This window comes from Falco biarmicus, chromosome 19 (assembly GCF_023638135.1).
Source record: "Falco biarmicus isolate bFalBia1 chromosome 19, bFalBia1.pri, whole genome shotgun sequence".
NCBI classification, from domain to species: domain Eukaryota; kingdom Metazoa; phylum Chordata; class Aves; order Falconiformes; family Falconidae; genus Falco; species Falco biarmicus.
Window position 1 is genome coordinate 1546704 of NC_079306.1, and position 9020 is coordinate 1555723.

The following is a 9020-nucleotide window of genomic DNA, read 5'->3' on the forward strand; positions in this document are numbered from 1 at the left end:
CGGCGGTGGGTATGTACGGCCCCCAGCTTCACAAGGGTGAGGTGAGGCCCGCGGCCTGGTCAAGGTGAGGGTGAAGGGCCTGGGCACCACAACCTGCGGTGTCCACTGGACACAGCCCCGCGCTTGGTGGCTTTGCAGGTGGCTGAAGGGTGCTGGGTTGTGAGGAAAAGCTGTATGCTGAGGGGGAGGAGCGCCTGTGTGAGGCGTTGGGAGTTCCCTGCAGACTTAGTTTGTTTAAAAACAAGAAGAAGGGTTTTCAGCAGCCAAACTAGATAACCTGCATTCCAGAGATACTGGCAAGTTTGTGTGTCTTCCTTAGCGGGACAGGAGGGCTCGCTCCCCAGCCAGCACAGCAGCTCCTCAAGGTGTGTGTCTGAACAACGTACTTTCAGGAGTAGCTTCAGTTGTTTCTTTTCCTTCCCATTTTATTCTTCGTAATGTGTAAAGTACTGAATTCTTGAGATTAAAAAATAATAATTGCATGTAATCAGTGCTATAGCTCAGTCTCCCCACTGCTGGTGTTAATCAGGCCAAGAGTTTAATGTGGCCTTGGTCATGTGCTAAGTGCTAAGCTCCCGCCCTTCGCTCTTTCTGGGGTGTTAATGTTTCTGTTCCCTATGTAGCCTCTGTCTGCTACAGGTTTTTCACTGTATCAATGCCCGCAGCTCGCGTCTCCTTTGAGCTGTCCCAAATTCCCAGCCCCCTCGTTCTGCACTCGTGGAGCAGCTTGTGAGCTACCACCAGGTCCCCTGACCTATACAACAGGAAGCGACCAATTAAAATTAATATGCTGCTATTACTTTTACGGCAGTCTCAGCTTTGCCATGTGAAATTTACTCATTCCAGTAAAAAGCCTGAACTATGGCCTAGAAAATGCATACGCTTTGTAAATTACAGGCTTTGTAGCTTAAACGGCATTGGGATCTGTGTGCTGGTCTATTGAAGGCATGTCCTGGTGGAGCAGATGTGACATTGTTACTAGAGCAAGTCAGATAAACTTAAATGTGCTGTTATTAATGGATGACTTGTACAGGAAATTGCATGTTTATCTAGATTATGTGAGCAGGATGTTTCAGGCTTGAATCAGTTGCTGGTGCAGAGGTATCTGCTGCCATTTCAGGCACCCTCGACTGCCTGAGACATCGGCACAGGGCTGGGAGGTACAGCATGGGGCCACTACAGGCTTGCACCCCTCTGGACTGGCTTCCCCCCTTTTTCTGGTGACAGCAACACCGTGCGGCATCTCAAATGACACCAGATGCCAACGCTTCGGCACTTTTAGCAAGCCATTCCCACTTCACCTCTGTGCGGCCTCGTCCATAGAGATGCTATAGTGATTAGGGTTGACTAAGGGTTATACAGAAAATATTATTTCAGTAGACTTAAAGATTTTCCAAGTGAGAAATTGTCATCCTTCTCTATGATTGCACACCTACAGAAGCGATCGTTTTACGAGATACATACATGTGATGGAGCAGTTATTTGGAAATGCTGGGAATACAAGGTACACTGCAGTAATGCCTGTAAGTTTGAGTATTAAGGATAAAATAATGCATCTTGCTACTTACATACATTACAGCAGTTCGCAGATTGCTAATCAAAATCAGTGATGAATAATAACATAAAAAAAAAAAAGTCAAACTCTGCATCAAAGATAGTTTAAAGCCTCAGCCTCTGTGCTTGTGCCACATGTGCAGCTTCCTCCCCACAGCAGTGCCTGGCTGTGCCGGATTCAGGAGAGCTCCGTGTGGCAAAGGGATCTGCCTGTGGGATTAGTGGCTAAATGAGGCCAGGCTGTAACGTGAGGCATTGCACACAACAGCAAGGATGGGCTGAGGGGCAGATAAGAGTACCAGTTAGAAAATACCACGTTGCCTTAATTAATTCTGTGTAAGGTTTTCAGGATTTAATTTGGAATGTTAAAAACATCCTCCTGGGTCAGACCAATGATACCTTTAGCCCCCATAACCTGTCTCCAGTGGTGGCAACCGGAGGTGCTCTTTGGGCAAGCATGTGAGCCAGGGTACCTGCTGCTGTCCATTTCCCTCTCCAGTTAAAGGGTGCGTCCTTGCCCTTTTAGTAGCCATTTATGGACCTGTTGCTTGTGAACTCACGTAATCCCTTTTAACCTTTCTGATACTGTCTCCAGTCTTCTGTGGCACCAGATACTGGACTTATGTGAAAAAAAACCCCAACTTTCTTCTGTTTTAAACTAATCTTGTAGTTTCAAAGCATGCCTGCTTGCTCTTCTAAGGCAGGATTCTGTGAATATCAAGTCTGCATTCCCTTGTTGCCTGTAGGACTTTGTAAACTTCAATAAGATCCTTCTCAGCTGCCTCCTCTTTAAATTGAAGTGTTCCAGCCTTCTCAGTCGCTTCTTACTAAGGCAGCTCGCCCCTCCCCTCCTCTGGACCCTCCATAACTCCGCCGCATTCCTCCTGAGCAGCTGAGACCAGAACTGAGCTCCAGTGCACTGAGGATTTCTACAAAAGCAAACCAAGAGCTTTGGCATCACCTGGGTCTCCTTCCTGAAAGCAGCCAACATTCAGCCAGCCTTTTTGGCTGCTCTTGGACCCTGAGCCGGTGGCTTCAGAGCCCTGTCAATGACAACGCTGCGATCTCTTTCCTGAGCTGCAGCTGACAGCTCTAAGCTGAGCATTGATTTAAAATGTGTTTTCTGGTGTTCTGGTAGGAGGTGGTTGTGACTTGCAGGTATAAAAGGTGACGAGTCAATAAGTTATGAATAACCTGTTCTGGGAAAATCATTGCAGGTGTAATTATTAACGTGTTTATGGTGCTTGTTTCCTTCAAGGGGTGGCATCTTCCTCAGTGTTAGAGCAATAGAATGCAACTTCACTAGTAGATTTATACCAGAGAGGAGAATCCAAAGCAGTACTTTGTCTTCTCAGTGCTTCCTTTTTGATATTTCACTGAAGTGTCTCACTTTTGGCATAGCAGTGCTTCCTGAGGGAGTCTGCATTCCCTGACTGATCCTGTGATTGCTGGGGCTGCTGAGCTTCCTACAGGAGAGGCCCAGCACTAGCAGATAGGGTAAGGCAGCTGCTGAAGAAACACCCAGTGGTATGGACAACACTCAGACACCCACGTGGCTTTTTTGGGTTTTGAGATCTCCACCCAACCAGTGAACTTCACGTGACCCCTCCCAACAGCACCACTGGTTTGTTTAATCAGCGATTAAAGTGGAATTTTACTTCCATTTCCAAACATACTCTCTCAGGCCTTGTGTTCCCTTTTTGTTTTTTAATAAAGCCAAGGCCATAGAATGCAACAGTCGTTAAAGGACACTGGCATAACTTTACAAAGGAGGCGTCGCACATCTGTATTAATGTGGTGACTTCAGGGCTGAGGAGCAGAAGCTTTAAGCCCTATGGAAAGTCGGTATTCCAGAAAGCGAGAAGGTATGGTCTTATATAGTATCTCTTCGATTTAAGTGACTGTACAAGTGCCCCTGCCAGGTCCTGGAGCCCTTTCTAAGCTGTCATTCAGGCAGACGGTTTAGGGCTGCAGGACTGCTGGTTCCAATAGCACGCGTGTCACCTGGACCAAGAAGAACAACCCTTAACTGCACCAGTGAAGCCCAGTAAAAAAAGCAGGACGGTATGCTACAAGATCAGCACGGGTTTTTCAGTGCAGGTTTTTTCAGTGTTGTGTTCCTTTTAAAAATTGTCTTGCTTTCCAGCCATCTGTGTGTGCAGGGTTGAATACCCCATAATGATTTCCTGAACTCTTTACTGAGTGGGAACAGCTAACTTAAACCCCATTATTGTCTAGTTACAGTTAGCCATGCTTTGCTCCTGCATCTTCGTCTTCATTAGCGTTTCATTTTGCCTGCAGTTTGAATGCCCATATACTTGGTATCATGAGACCGGCCCTTTCCAGGCAGTTTGGATATCCTGAATAACTTGGTATCTTCTGTAAACTTTGACACTTTTGTTGTTTACCTCTTTCCCAGCTCATCGATGACTATATTGTACCATTTGGGCCTTGGCGCAGACGCGTGTTTTATTATAGTGCTGCACGTCGGAGGCTTGTAAAGCAAAAGCTGCTGTTACTTCATGATGAAAGAATCCCACTCTACTTCTGGTAGCGCAACAACATTTCGTAGCAGTACTGACAGGCCAGCCCCATCTCTCCGCCGGTGTGCTGCGACCCCCTTTTTGTCTGCAGGTAACTCTAACCACGCACTTACTTACTGTGAGCTCTTTCATTCTTGGACAGAGTTGCTTCTTTTTCTTGAATTACAGAATTCATTCTCACTCAGCCCTCTTGGGGACTGAGAAAGATATTGGATCTACCTGCTGAACACAGTTATGGATTTCTTCCCTTTTGTACACGTTGCAGGTTATTGCAAAGGCAACAAATGGAAGGGATGGAGAGATTCGCTGCAGGGTGTATGTTCTCTGTAGGACAAAGCCGGGGCTGCTGAATAGCTCTTGTAGAGCCCTTTCCTGGCAGCTCGTGGCTGGTTTTGGCATCAGCGGTTGGAGCTCTAGCCTTTGTGGCGTGGAAGCCTGGGTCCCCATCTGAGAGGCTTCACGAAGCAGTCCTCTTAACAAGTGAGTATTTCATAGCCACTATTCTAGTGATTTGGTTTTGGATCTTTCTAATTAGCACTAATTAGATGACTCTTGCATTATGAGAAGTTCAGGAAGCACCATCCCCACTTTACAATGGGCGAAGTGAGGAACAGGAATCTGAAATGGCTATTGAGTAACCGGTACCAGAGCTGGGATTAAAGTCTAGCCCTAACTTTTAGGGATTATATGTTCTTTCCTACAGAGACAGTTATGTAAAGATTCAAATGCCCTTGGCAAGAAGAATGAGAGATGGAGAAAGAGAGGAGAGCAGAAAGGCAGGCAGCTCTGCAGTGCTCCTTTGGAGATCATTGATAACAATATTCCCCAAACAACTAATGAGTATTTCCTTATTTATAGTATCTTCCTGATACTATATCAGGATAAGTATCAGTATCTTCCTGAGTTGGTGCGCCCAGCGAAGTCCAGGGCTGGAGAGATGCACTGATTAATGCCATTGGTTTTATCCCTCTCTTTCCTGGAGTTTATCAGATGTTGCGAAGCCCTTTGAACTTAATTGCCTTTTGAAAGGCGCAGTTGCGGACCTGACCGCTGAGCTACTGTCACCAGCACAGCTCCTGGCAAAGCAAAATGTCTCCTGCCAGAAGCTGTCCCAGATGCCTTTTGCTGCACAGGGGACTTTTGATGGAGTTAAACATTAACATCCTTCACAGCCTCCCATGTGTTCAAGGTTCAAGAGGGAAACCATGCTGAGTCAGCCTGGCAGCTGTGTTTCCTGCTCCAGCTCCCTCCTGCATGATTCACTCTCTGCCGGGAAGTCTTAGTCCTGGATGGAAAGTAAGACAAAGGCAGAGGGACACTTCAGCTCTTGCACCACACCACTGGAGATTGGCTCCTGATAACCTGATACCTGGCCTGTTCCCTGGCTGGCCTACAAGTAATTTTGAAGAAACAATTAGGGAAACTCAGGGGTACCAAAAGACCCACCTGAGCTGCAGAAGAATTGCCTTCAGCTGTTAGCAGCGCCATGCCGGTGCCACACGTCAGGATGTGCTCCTTCTGGGCAGTGGGCTGGGAATTCCCAGGGTAGCTTGTTCTCTTGCTGTTCCCTGCATGGATTGCTTTTATACAGGCACTTTAAATAAAAAGGTAAATCCTTTTAACTGTGGCGGTTTCAAGAGTGGCCCGGTAGCAGGGAAGGAGGGTAGGCAGATGAGAAGAGAGGTTTTATTTCATGTTATTGTCACAGTATATACACCTCAGCACTGCCAAGTCTTTGGGCGTAGCCGGAGTCTGACATGGGAAATTGATTGTTCAGTGCTGGCCGCCTCTTGGAGCTGGAGCTCTGTGCTGTTTGCCTCGCGCTGAAGTGTGTTGGAATAAACCCCAGCGATTGCTGCTAGTTAGCTCAGAGGCTGCCCGAGGCACCTATCCCACGCTGGTGGGACTTGGTTTTGCCTGGAAAGCAAATCGTTTACTTCAGCATCGATGGAAGTTTGTGAAAATGCAACTGCACAATCTCTGCTGAGCTCAGACCTAGAAACTGAGCCAAGAGCCTCGCTGGCTTCGGTTAAAACTTCGCTGTGGTTACAGGCATCATGGGATCATGTGATGGTGCAGCTGATCTTTCCAACGTCCAGCAATCTCGCTTTAGGCCTCTGCTGCTGCACAATAACACGTTTAGAGTTCAAAGCATCATCTCCTCGCTAGGGCCGTCCTTTATTGATACCCGAATTATTGGTCAAGAGTTGGCGAGAAAACTCCTCTGCTTGTGTTCCTGATCCTGCCAGGCTTCTTCCCAGCGTGTTGGCCCATCCTCAAAGCCTTCAGCATCCTCAGCGGAGGGATTTCTAAATAAATCCAGCTTCTCCCTCCAGCACAAAGGCGCTCTCTTTCCTGCATGGGACAGCATGCCGTGTCTGTCTGTTCCTCAAGCGCTTGCGTTCTCAGCCCAGTGAGTTAAGGGGGAAATCAGGTCTAAGCTGGACTCTCGGCCCTTTTGAGACATGTTGACAGAGAAATGCATGCCTTGAAACAACTTGAAAAGAACTCTAGGGGAGGGAGAAGAGGAGGGCAGTGTCAGTTGTGAGCTGCCGCCCTCTCCTGAGATCTCTCCTCCGTGGTCCTGGCTCTTCTGTGACCTCTTTCTTCCTGCGGGGTAACACAGGGTAATGGCAGGCAGAAAGTCAGCTCTGCCACAGGCTTGGTCCTCCGGAGAGATGAAAGGAAAGTGGTTTGGTGTCCAAATGAATGTCATGGCTTTAAAGAAGAATTAAAACCAGATGTTTCCAGCAGGCCTGCTGAGGCCAGCCTTTTCTGACATATTTACCAAGCCACCAAGGAGGCCCAGCCAGCGCCTGCAGAGCTCCATGTTGGGAACACCCTGTAATCCCAGAGGCTCTGCTGCAGTCGCTGGAGGCACCCCGGCTGTCTGGAAGGACAGCACACAAGAGCTGAGGTAGAGATAGTACTGCCAGCTCAATATTTATTCAGTGATTAAACATATTTATTCCTTGCTGATAATGGTGATGATAGCAAGGGTGTAGTAACCAGACCAAATTTAGCACCTTTGGACAAAACACTGGGCCAAAAAGGGGTTTAGCTGTGCTGGCATCGGCTCTCGTTTCAGCTAAGGGCTTGCACCTGCAAGGTTGTGGTTAATGGAGCCCAGAACATCTTCCCTGTCCCAGGGACTGACCTCAGACCCCCCTCGGACAGGCTGATGTTCAGTCTCACGCACAGGTAAGAGCTTTTGCTGCGCAGGGGCTTCATCAGAACCAGGGAGAAAGTGTTTTATTCTTGCCTCTCACACGTGGTGTTTATATTTGGCTGTGCTTGAAGCTAATGACCATTCCAGGGTGGGCAGAACAGGGGTAAAATACCAGGAAAAGGGAAACTGAATCCTTGCCTGAGTGCAGTCGGGCAGAGAGCACTTCACAGGGGAGTAACCAAAACCTCAGGACTGCTGGGTGTGTGGTTCCAGCTCACACCCAGGAGTAATTAATCTTTTTGCCAGCATAGCTGCTCCAGGCTCCTGACTACAATAGGTATTGCTCTTTTGCATTCATCAGCCTGCCTGGTGGTTATAACATTCCGCTTCTGGCCTCTTAAGGACAAATTCCTGATGCTGTGCCCTCAGCGCTACCTCGAGGTGGAGTTTCCTCTTGCGAAATCAACGGGTGCTGAAAATGGCCTGTTGGCTGCGATGACTGGGAAGGGCTTCGCTCGCCGTTTTAGATGTATGTGTCACGGTCCTCATCTTTCTCCCGCCCCATCCTGGCTGCTGGGATGCTTACTGCGCTAGAGTGGCAGGTAAGACGCCCTTCAGACGCGGTGTGCCACTGGATCGCTGTCTTCTGCTGGGGAATAAATCATACATTCAGGAGGTGCACCCGAAACACGAGAAAAATAAATAGAGCAGAGGAAAGTTAGGTGGCAGGAAATCCCAGTTTTTACTGGCACCTGCTCATATCAGATAATTTGACCTATAACAAAAAATCCCTCTGTAGTCCCATTCCACAACAAATGACTGCGATAAAAAAAAAGACAAACAACAACAAAAAAACCCAAGCAGCTTTCTGCTGTGCCCTTCATTTGTTCTCACAATATGACATCTCATTTCAGTGTGTGCATCAGTTCATTCTGCTCTGTCGCCTCACGGACAGAAGGCACAATTGTTTCTGCTGTGATTCCAAAACCAACTGTCGAGAGAAGTGCCTCTGGGAGAAGAGCAGGGGCCAACAGCTCCCGGGCAGCGCTGGATGGAGCTCAAGGAAAAGTGTTCGCCTTGCCACCCTCCCGTAAGTGAACAGTAGATGGTGACTAACAGGAAAGAAACTTCACCACGGTGTAAACAGGAATATGTTTGTATTTGCCTTCCAGACAGGTATTAACGTTATCTGATCGTAGTTCGTTCTGGGTCTCGAATCCTGGTGCTTCTGCATCGCTTGCTTAGAAGGCAGAGAATTGTGACAATAAATATTCACACAAAGTGTGAATTATTTACTAGCTCTGGAGGCTGGGCCTGGTTATCCACCCCGTCTGCACTTGAAGCCAGTGAGGTTGTGAGTGCGGAAGGACTCGGCTGAGACTGGAAGTGTCTTGACTGACGTCCGTGGTGCTGCCTGCTTTGCCAGCCAGGCGCTTCAATTAAATGGGGAGATCCTGCAGGAGCAGGGCAGAACAGACTTCAGGAAAAAAAAAAAAAATCTAATCTGAGCATTAGCAATCATTGCCATCCTGTCAAGGCCTGGTTTTGGAAGTCCTCAGCTCCTGTGGCTGGCCAGGTGCTTGGCACGTTTGAAAATGAGACTCAGAACTGTTTTGTGCTGCGATTTCTCTCTTCCTTTGACCGCTCGGTTTAAAGCGATGGGCACACTAAAAATTAATGAGCAGATTTGGAGATAGAGGCCTGTAAAACCGGGATAACACTTAACGGCTTCACAGGGGGCATAAAGACTAATG

General features: G+C 47.9%; 1 protein-coding gene across 1 annotated transcript in view; it reads left to right on the forward strand.

Annotated features, from left to right (window-relative positions):
• The window catches only part of DIP2B (disco interacting protein 2 homolog B), a 125375-nt gene that overhangs the window by 17681 nt on the left and 98674 nt on the right, over positions 1 to 9020 (forward strand). The window lies entirely within an intron of this gene.